Here is an 11,885-nt window from a genome sequence, read left to right on the forward strand (position 1 = left end):
ACATCAATGTTTATGCTTCTCTCATTGCATAATGGGAGTGTGTGGCAAGAAACTGCTTATTTAGCCTATAATGTGGTTGTTTTGCACGTTTAGAGGATCTAGTGAAGCAGATGGAGCAGTCTTGCTGTGTGGTTGGTTGCTCGGTCCGTGTGAGGCTTGATAAAACGTTTTTTTGGGGATTTTGTCCATAAACGACCACGAAATACATAAAAAGATGATAGGTAACAACCCGGCCTCCGAAGAAAGCCTGGACTCCTGCAGACAGTTACTGAGGCTCATTTGGTTCACGGTAAGTCCTTGTGACTCAGTATTTGTTAGTTAGAGAAGACGTTTTAAAAACATTCATCTTGGTGTATTTAAATCCACGGGGTCATGTTCTGATTCAGGTGTCTCAGCCTGCGTAATAATAACAAATACATGAGGACACAGATTTACTGCTTCAGCGTCGCTGTGAGGATTTATCCGTGTTCTTTGGCCATCACCTACAGGTGATGTAAACAACGCCGTGACTCTGATCGTTGGAGCTAACGGCTGCTATTAGCATGACCACGGCTTTCTGTTTTCAGAAGAGACCGACTTTCCTTAAAACTGAATAATCGTAGACCTCCACACGTTTGGAAGCCTTTCATTATGAGGCAAGAGCACAGGGCTTTCTGATGAACAGCAATAAATGTCTCCCCAGCAGATTAGTGAAAAAAACACCGACGATGAGACGGTTTTACTTCATCCCAGAGTGACAAGGAATTGGAGGTTGTAGCAGGTAGATTAACAATCCAAGAGGTTTATTATAAAAGTTGTGGTGTGGAGCAGTAGCAGGAACATAAACAGCATTACAAGGATCTTAAACACAAACAAGGATAAAAACATAAGGAACCGACCAGGAAATACTGCTGAAGAGGTGAATGAAGTCAGAGGGAGCAGGTGCACTGATTACTGATGAGGACGGCCTACAGGTGTGAATGGTTACGTTGAGGGAGGGGAGGCAATATAGCCTGGAGAGCTAAAACTCAACAAATGAAACAAGATGCAGAAACATAAGACACTAGAACTAAATGTTGAAAGAATACACTAAACAGGGGGCGTTTCTCGATGCCAAGGAACCTTGCCTTGATGTCTTGGCCCCGCCCCGCTGCGGTTGCCTAGGAGATACGTCATCGGGAGCCGCCAAGATGTGTTCCAATCGGTTCCAATGGTCATGTTCTACCGAGGCGTGTGTTCTCCGTTTGTTAGCCGTTTAGCTAGCTGAGCGAGGACACACGGGAGGTGTCTTGTAGCCTAGCCTTGATCAAAAATTACCCACAATACACCGCGGTATTTTCAAAAGGACGGCGGATCAGAAGCCGGCAGCTACTTCGGGGACAATTTTCAAGTTTAAAAGTAAGTCAACTAATTAAAAATGTTTTTTTTAGATCCAAAGAAGTTATCTATGGTTGGTTAGTTGCTTAGTAGTTGCAGCTTCGGTGGCTAGCGGGTAGTAACTCACTTATAAATGTAATTTAATAAACATTTACACAATTTGAAAAGTAAAAGTCTCGTTTTATATTTATATTGAAACTAATACGTATAAAATATAACGTTATCTCCCGTGTCACGTGCCGTTATGTGACCGCCGTGGGAGCCGTGGTCACGTGATGCAAGTCTGTTCCATTTAACCGTTTTCTTTGACCAAGGAAGGACCGTGTCCTCGTAAGCAAGGCACCTGGCCTCGCAAGACATCACCTCGCAAGGCCAGGCGCCTTGACATTGAGAAACACCCCGGGAAAAGCTAAACAATGACGATTAAAGGCACAAGTAAAACATGGAGCTGGACTACGGGAAACAGAACACAATGCATAGAAAATAAACTAAACCATAAGCAAGGAATGACTAAAATACATGAACCAAATAAGAAATCTATGAGGACTGGGGCAGATAAGCGGCTAAAGGTGACTGTAGCTAAAGAATGAATCTAAGGAACAGGAAACAAGGAAACCTGGAGGGAGGGAGAACACATGGAATGAACTAGGGAGATGGGATATGGTATGGACACAGGGCATAGGGTGACATGGACAGGAAACAGGACATGACAGTGCCCAAGGAGACTCTGGGAGGCTGCGAAGGGCCGAGAGCAAAGGCCAAGAGAGTCTGGGAGGCCTTTGGCGGAGGCAAGGGAATCTCAGAAGCATGGGGCACTTGGGGGACTGGCAAAGCCCTGGGGACCAACGTCGGGGACACAGGATCTGGAAACTGTCCGTGGTGGCTGGAGATACTGGAGAGGGAACTGGTGGGCCGGCTGACCCCTGGAAGCCAGGTTCCCAATTCAATTCAAGTTTATTTATAAAGCTCCAAATACATCAAGAGTCGTCTCAAGGACATTCACACAGTACACATTCCAATACAGGTCAGTTCATTAAGCCAAACAGTAAAACTTTTCCTATATAACAAACCCAGCAGGTCACATCGAGTCACTGACTAGTGTCAGAGTCTCTACAGCAATCCTCATACTAAGTAAACATGCAGCAACAGTGGAGAAGAAAACTGCCTTTTAACAGGAAGAAACCTCCAGAGAATCCTGGCTCAGTATAAGCAGCCATCCACCACGACACACACACACACACACACACACACACACACACACACACACACACACACACACACACACACACACACACACACACACACACACACACACCAAGTAGTGTTTCTATGGTTGCATTGTGATTTCTTATTAAATATTCTATTTGGTGAGAGATAAACTTTATTGTATTTACCCTAGTGAATCTGTAATTAAACGGGTAAACTAGTAGTAGCACATTCAATGTCAAAGAGGGTAAAAAGTTATTATCAGGAGAGGGAGAATGTTTTAGTGGTTAGCAGCAGTGTGCTAGACGATGGCCCCCTCCATGAGGCCACCACAGCTCAGCAGAACATCGTTGTAGCTTCTTCTGGGGAGAAAAACACTTAGAGAGAAAATAAAGTTAACAGCTGAAATAGCAGGAAATAATACAGTTAAAGAGCAGATTGTAGAAGAAAGCAATAGAGTGTGGAAAGTGGTCAGTGTGTCCTCCAGCAGTCTAAGCCTATAGCAGCATAACTACAGAGATAACTCTGGATAATCTATCCTATTTAGATGGAGGCATGTTGGAGGCAGGACAAGGGAGAGCCGTCTTTACCGACTGTACACTCCACCTCCCTGTACTCCCCCACTTGTCCAGATTTAGGCTAACATCAGATTTTAACCATAGACCCTATCAAATAAAAATGTTTTAAGCCTATTCTTAAAAGTAGACAAAGTGTCTGCCTCACGGACTAAAGCTGGGAGTTGGTTCCACAAGAGAGGAGCCTGATAACTAAAAGATCTGCCTCCCATCCTAATTTTAGATATTCTGGGAACCACCAGTAGACCTGCAGTCTGAGAGCGAAGTGCTCGGTTAGGAACGTATGGAACAATCAGATCACTGATGTATGATGGAGCTTGATTATTAAGAGCTTTATATGTGAGAAGAAGGATCTTAAAATCTATTCTGAATTTAACAGGTAGCCAATGTAGGGAAGCTAAGACAGGAGAGATATGATCTCTCTTTTTAATTCTCATCAGAACTCTATTGAGAATCAGCTCCTCTAAATCTGAGACCATGGTCTTGAGTCAGAAAAGGGTAGAACGCCTTCTCCGGGTCAGGGACGAGGTCCTGCCCCAAGTGGAGGAGTTTAAGTATCTCAGGGTCTTGTTCACGAGTGAGGGAAAACTGCAGCGTGAGATCGATAGGCGGATTGGTGCTGCATCTGCAGTGATGCGGGCGTTGTACCGGTCTGTCGTGGTGAAGAGAGAGCTGAGTCAGAAGGTGAAGCTCTCGATTTACCGGTCGATCTACGTTCCTACCCTCACCTATGGTCATGAGCTTTGGGTAGTGACCGAAAGAACGAGATCACGGATACAAGCGGCCAAAATGAGTTTTCTCTGAAGAGTGTCTGGGCTCTCCCTTAGCGATAGGGTGAGAAGCTCGGACATTCGGGAGTGCCTTGGAGTAGACCCGCTGCTCCTCCACATCGAGAGGAGCCAGTTGATGAGGCTCGGGCATCTGGTCAGGATGCCGCCTGGATGCCTCCCTGGTGAGGTTTTCCGGGCACGTCCAACCGGGAGGAGACCTAAAGGTAGACCCAGGACACAGTGGAGGGACTATGTCTCTCACCTGGCCAGGGAAGTCTGGGCCTCTTGCCTTAGGCTACTGCCCCCGTGACCCAACTCCGGATAAGCGGATGAAAATGGATGGATGGATCAGAACTCTAGCTGCAGCATTTTGGACAAGCTGAAGACTTTTAACTACATTCTATGGACTTCCTGAGAGTAATGAATTACAGTAATCCAGTCTTGATGTAATAAATGCATGAACTAGTTTTTTAGCACAACTCCTGGAAAGGATGCTTCTAGTCTTAGAAAAATTCCAAAGGAAGAAAAAGGAAATCCTACAAACCTGTTTAACCTGGGATTTGAATGGCATGTCCTGGTCAAAGATAACACCAAGTGTAGAAGTCAAGTCCATTACTCGAACTCCTGAGGCTGCTAGACCGGGACCTGGTTGACGCTCTGTGTTGATCCGATGTTGACTCATTTAATTACTTAAAAAACAGCCTTAAGCGTGGAATTGTTATGATAATGCTTGTTTAATGTTGATTGCATTCCAGGTGAAACAATGATAGGAGTAATTGCTAACTTTCCCATTTAAACGTCTTCACGCCACAGCGGTCAAAAACCTGTTTGCCCTTCTGGAATAGTGCCTGACGCCAACAATGGCATCACTACCTTTATTCCGACCAGTAACAATGACAAGCCCACATATCAATTAAGACATCGAGACCAAAGAAAAGGAAACAACATATTTGGCTCCTACACACCGGCCCCTAATTGTTATTGTCAATAACAATTTAAACTAAATAGAGTAGGAGCAACCATAATGATCAGGTCGATTTACACCCCGTTAACAAGGCAAAGTTTTGTCACTGGCCTATCCAAAACATTGGTTTTTGTTTGCAACCTGACTGAACGTACCAATCCATTCTTATCTGGAAAGGTTTTCAGAACTCTCCCAAGTGGCCAAGAGCCACGTGGAGCGGAAGGATCCATAATCACAACCACATCTCCAGGGACCAAACTCTTTCTTCTTGCATTCCATTTTTGTCTCTCTTGGAGTAAAGGTAAGTATTCATGGATCCATCTTTTCCAAAAAGTGTACTTTCAAAAAGTACTGTACTTGCTTCCAACGTCTTCTCATGCATTGATCTTTAGGTTCAAACACGCCTGGTGGAAAAGCAGGTTTACGCTTTAAAAGAAGAAGATGATTAGGTGTTAGAAGTTCAAGATCATTGGGATTGTCTGAGAGTTTTGTGATTAGTCGATCATTCAAAATGGCTTCTACTTCACAAAATGTTGTATGAAGTCCATCATCATCCAACCGTTGTTGATGTAGTACTGAGTTGAGAACCTTTCTCACTGAACGGATCATGCGTTCCCACACACCACCATGATGTGAGCCTGTTGGTGGGTTAAAACTCCAGTGTACCTCAACCTGTGACAAGGCTCCTTGAATCTTGTCCTGATCCAATGCTAACAAGGCTTCCTTCAGTTCTCTTCGTGCACCAACAACGTTGGTGCCATTATCAGATGTCAAATATGTCACCTGTCCTCTTCTGCTGATAAAACGCCCTATAGCATTTATACATGCGTCATTGTCTAATGAGGCAGCAATTTCCAGATGAACGGCTCTGCTGGACATACAGGTGAAGATAACACCATATCTCTTGCATGTAGATCTTCCTCTCTTTACTTCAAAAGGTCCAAAGTAATCCACTCCTGTGTTGGTGAATGGTGGCAAATCAGGAAGAATCCTAATTTTTGGCAAATCAGCCATTTTTTGTTCCATTGTCCTTCCAGTATAATGGCTGCAGAAACTACATGCACCAGTGATCTTTCTTACTGCTGAATTTCCATTTGTAATCCAAAATCTTCTTCTCACCTTTGACGGTGTATGAGTCCTTCCACTGTGACCTAGATTCTGAGGTACATGTCGGATGATGAGAGTAGAGATGTGCTGGTCTTTGGAGAGGATATATGGATGTTTAACTTCTTCAGGCATTGATCCTCTGCTCAATCTTCCACCCACTCTCAGAAACCCATGCTCCAAAACTGGGTCCAGTTTATAAATTGAACTTTGTCGACTCACTATCCTTGTTCCTGAGGACAAAGAAAGAATCTCCTTGCTGAATCTTTGGTGCTGACAATAACGAATTATTGCAAGTTCTGATTCCATCAAATCATCCAATGTCAAAGCACCTCTTTTTGTAACCATTTGACCGGTGGTCTGCTTTGACTGATCCTGCAATTGCTTTTTTGAACAACTTCGGGCCAGCAACATGACTTTCAACCTCAAAAACCAAGCAACTGTTATTTTGAGCTTCTTCCAGTCAGAGAAGTACAAGATGAGCTGGTCTGTAGGACTATTGTCATGACCTATATTAATGGTGTTCACTGTTGCCTCCTTCTTCACTTCTTGATCATTACAATCCAGTGATGTGTTCAAAACTGGTTCGGGCCACTCTTCTGGGTGTTTCCAAAGAAACGGAGGTCCTTTCAACCAGTTGTTCTTTTCCAAGAAATCTGAGACTTTCATTCCTCTTGACGCACCATCAGCCGGATTGTCTTTAGAGCTGACATGTCTCCATTGTGAAGGTTCTGACACTTCTCTGATGGTTGAAATTCTGTTGGCTACGAATGTGTGAAAGCGTTTGTCCTCATTGTTCAGATATTTTAGTACCGAAGTACTATCTGTCCAAAAAACTGAAGCTTCCAGTTGGAAATTGAGCTCCATCTTCAGCAAAGTGTCCATTCTGGCAGCTAAAATAGCTGCTGTCAGTTCCAACCTTGGAATAGTAACAGCTTTTAATGGTGTTACTCTGGTTTTGCCAAGCAGAAAGGTAACCTGAATGTCGTCCTCTGGATTCAGCATCCAAATGTAGGCTACAGTTCCGTATCCTCGTTCACTTGCATCAGCAAAGTGGTGTAACTGTGCAAGTTTGATTTTCCCAAACTCCACTGGCTTGATGCATCTATTTACATTAAATGCAGTCAGTTGATCCAGATCCTCCAACCATTTTTTCCATTGGTGTGAGATGTCTTTGGGTACATCATCTTCCCATCCACAACGTCTCCTACAGAGTTCTTGCTGCATTATTTTGGAGAGCAGAACAATCGGTGCCAAAAAACCCAGTGGATCATACACCGAACAGATAGTTGACAGCACACCACGCCTGGTAAAGGATTGCTGTTTCATCTCCATCTTGAACTTAAAGGTGTCAGTTTCCATGCACCACTGAAGGCCAAGGGTCCTTTCAACTGGAAGTTCTGTTTGCTCCAGGTCCAGATCCATTAAGCTCTTGGCTCTGAAATCTTCTGCAATGGATTGTAGCACCATTCTGCTATTGCAGCTCCATTTGTCCAACACAAAACCACCATTTTCACATAAGCGGCTTAAATCCTTTATCATTTGAATTGCCTCTTCTTCGGTGGGAGAACTTTTGAGACAGTCGTCCACATAAAAGTTCTGTCTTATAGACAGAGTAACCTCCTCAGGAAACTCAGACTGATTGTCATCTGCTGTTTTTCTTAGTGCATAACTTGCACAACTTGGAGATGATGTAGCACCAAACAGATGCACAGTCATACGATATTGCAAGAGCTCCTGAGTGAGGTCTCCTGGCCACCAGAGAAAGCGAAGAAAATCTCTGTCTTCTTCTGCAACCTTCACTTGATAAACCATGGCTTGAATGTCACCCATGTGGGCAACTGGCTCCTTTCTAAATCGAAGTAAAACTCCAAGTAGAGAGCTTGTGAGATTTGGCCCAGGCAACAGCTTACTGTTCAAGGATACACTTTGAAATGTAGCTCCACAATCAAACACCACACGCAGAGATTTCTTTTTCGGATAGAAAACACAGTGATGCGGAATGTACCAAACCTTTCCTTTTTCACAGTGCAGATCTTGGTGAGGTACTTGCTCTGCATATTGTTTTTTGCAGATTGTATCCATGTACTCTATATACCGTTGGTGCAGCTGTTTGGTTTTCCAGAGTTTTTTCTTCAAAACTTGCATCCTTTGTTTGACTACTGCAATATTGTTTGGTAAAAGTACTTCTTTGTCTTTAAAGGGCAACTTTAAACAATATTGCTTCCCTTGCAACACTGCTGAACGATCCATGCTTTCCATAAACTGGAGATCTTCTTGGGACATTTCTCTCCCCTCCACGACTTTCTCGTTGAACTCGTGCTTATATTGGTTTGCCAACATTTCTTCCAATTTGCACACAGAAATTCTGTTCACTGCAGCTGTGAGAGGTTAATCTTTTAAGATATCACTGTTACCATTCAGTGTACCACTAACCACACATCCTAATACTGTCTTAATAGCATACGGACCATTTCCACAACTATTAATAACTTCCCAGGGTTCCAGCAGTTTAGACGCATTGGTTCCAATCAGCAAGTCCACATCTGCTGTTATGGTTGCAAAATTGACCTTTGATAAATATGGCCATTTTGTCAGTTCTTCCTTTGTCATCATGTTATCAACAGTGACAGGCATTTTCACTTGTGTGAGGACTTCAGGAAGACTGTAGAAGTCGTCACTGTGTAGGCCAGATACCTCCAAACCATTCAATAGGTGTGTTGGCATTACTGTTTTTTGCCTCATCGTGCTCAACAGGAAGCTGGTTTTCCGACCAGCAACATTCAACCTTTGCATCGGCTGCTCAGTACAAAATGTGGCTGAGCTTCCAGGATCCAGAAATGCATAGGTGTGTATTATTTGATTTCCCTTCGTGCTTTTAACCTTTACTGGTAAGATAGACAGCAGACACTTTTCATTACCAGCCCCTGTATGTCCACATGTTTTGGGTGAAATTAACTGGTTGGAAGTATCCACTGTTTCAACCGGTGTTTCTCCTTTTATATGAAGCACAGTAGGATGGAGGTGTCCACAAACTTTGCATTTTAGACGGGCCTTACAATCCCGGCTCAGGTGCCCCGTACACAAACATGCAAAACAAATCCCCTTTTCTATCAGAAATGAGAGTTTTTCTTTGTGCCTTTTTTCTTTAAATTTCTTGCATCCCTCCAATGGATGTAGGTGAGCACAATAAAGACACTCATCGGATGCTGGTTCTTTATTTCCTTTTGATACCTCCATTGATGTTACTGTGGTGGCAACAACATTTCCTTTTACTCTGTTGCTGGATGGTAATCTGAAACTGGTAACAGCCTTTGTCCCAATGACACCAGAGATCGGGTCATGCACTTCACCAAACAATGGATCTGACAAAATCTTGACACGACGTTCAATGAACAGGACCAAATCGTTAAAACATGCTGGACATCCGGTTATTTCCATTATTTCATAAGCACTGGTCCTCCATTGCTCCTTTAACTTAAAGGGTGGCTTTGCAATAATGGCTCTCATATGTACGGGCATGTCCAACTCCTGCATGTGTTGCAGATCTTCCATGGCATTACTGCATCCTCTTAAAAATAAGGAATAGGCTTGTAATGCTTTCAGATCTTCTGATTTCATGGGTTGCCAGGAAAAAGCTTTTTCCATGTAAGCACTTGAAATCGTATATTGATTTCCAAAATGTTTCTGTAACAACTCCTTTGCCATTGTATAGCCACGCTCCGGAGCCATGTGCTGACAACTGCGTACAAACTCACGTGGTTGTCCTCTTGTAAATTGCTCAAGATAATACAAGCAATCAGCCTTTCCTGTCTTTTTCTCCACTCCTTGTTCAAAGGCTTTTATGAAGGCTCTGTACTGAAGAGGGTCACCTTCAAATATAGGAATATTCCTTGGTGGTAATGAGGTCAACTGTTGCTGCTGTAACAATGCTGCTGATATTTCATTTTGTCTATGCATGACATTCAGTATATTTTCAGAAACGTCTTTATTGCTTTGTGGCTGCTGTATTGGTTGAACAGTTAAAGGATGAGTCAAAAGTTGAGATGTTTCTGGAATATTGTCCTCTTCCTGGTGACGATGCAGATATTTTGAGGAATCCTCAATCCATTGCCTTGTTTTTGTAGGTTGCACATCTTTTAATAGCTGCCTTGCACTTGTTTGAGTTGTTTTCAATGCTCCAGGTTGATATTCCTTTGCCAGTGGATTTAACACATCATGAGCCTTTTTCCCTTTTTCCTTTTCAAAATAAGAGTCCATGCCATTGCTCGATCCTTGTGAAGAACCTTTTCTTCCTGAAGTTTGCAACACAGCCAGTTTTGCATCAAATGCAGCAATTTCTGTTTCCAGTTCCAGCTGTTCCTGTTTCCTCTTCAACATCAATTCTTCCTCCTCCAATGCATGTTTTTTCTTTAATTCTGCAGCACGAGCCAGAAGTGCTGCTTTGTCTGCCTGAGCCATGATGGCTGCCACTGATGTGCTGCTGGATTTATTACTTTGACCACTTTTGTGACTTGAATGTTTACTGATATTTGAAACACTGTCATTAGGGTTAATATCACCAACAACCTTGTCATTTTTATCACCATCATCATTTGAAACCCACACCTTAGTGTTCTCAACACACTCATCAATAGGACGCATATTAGCTTTAAACCATATTTCATGTTTTTCTTTTTCATCAACCGGCAATAAACCCATCAAATCGTTATGCAAAACTTTTACCTTAACACGCAGTGCAAGCATGTCTTCCAAAGCATTTTTTACCATTCATTTTTCATTTTTCTGCATCAAACTTTGTATTGACTTTATTAATACTGCTGCTTTGTTTAATATTGCTTTTCTACCTGATTGCAACCTGTCCAACTCATTAACAAGTGCCTTTTCAGTGAGCTTTACCACTCTTTTTACCGCTACCGTTTTAGCACTGTCCGACAGGCTACATGATTTATTAATAGATTGCACGTTAGTCCCGGGATTTATTATATCCGACTTTGTTCCCTCAGTTTCCATGACAACCACCCTAGGTTCGCAGCAAAGATGAAAACTTGTACAAAGTTGTAGCTCCCTTAGTTCAGTTACCAATGCATTGGATTTTTGTTTTTATTTTGTGTGCACACAATTTAAATGGCCATGCTCAGCGTAGCGCTACGCATACCTCTTTGATGGGCGCCGTGACGACTTGTGATTGCGGTGATCCTCAGCTTGATCCGACACCTTGATTTCCTCCTCCAAACAGGAAACGCCCTTCAGACCCGCAGTGATCCAACGCACATCCAGTTGCTCCACTTGTCACACAGCTCCCTTTCGACCAACGACGCCCACTCATCCCACGGCAGGTTCTTGACTAAATGTAATAGTCAAGTCCATTACTCGAACTCCTGAGGCTGCTAGACTGGGACTTGGTTGACACTCTGTGTTGATCCGATGTTGACTAATTTAATTACTTAAAAAACAGCCTTAAGCGTGGAATTGTTATGATAATGCTTGTTTAATGTTGATTCCATTCCAGGTGAAACAATGATAGGAGTAATTGCTAACGTTCCCATTTAAACGTCTTCACGCCACAGCAGTCAAAAACCTGTTTGCCCTTCCGGAATAGTGCCTGACGCCAACAATGACATCACTACCTTTATTCCGACCAGTAACAATGACACGCCCACATATCAATTAAGGCATCGAGACCAAAGAAAAGGAAACAACATATTTGGCTCCTACACCAAGGTTCCTTACTTTGTTCTCGGAGACTAATTTAATGCCGTTCAGGTCAGGTGATTGACTAAGCAATTTCCTTTTCTGAATTTCAGGTCCAAAGATGAGAACTTCAGTCTTGTCTTGATTTAAAAGCTGAAAGTTCAGAGTCATCCAATTTTTTTGTCTTCAAGACAAGCCTGTAATCTAACTAACCGA

This window comes from Nothobranchius furzeri, chromosome 3 (genome assembly GCF_043380555.1).
Source record: "Nothobranchius furzeri strain GRZ-AD chromosome 3, NfurGRZ-RIMD1, whole genome shotgun sequence".
Taxonomy (NCBI): Eukaryota; Metazoa; Chordata; class Actinopteri; order Cyprinodontiformes; family Nothobranchiidae; genus Nothobranchius; species Nothobranchius furzeri.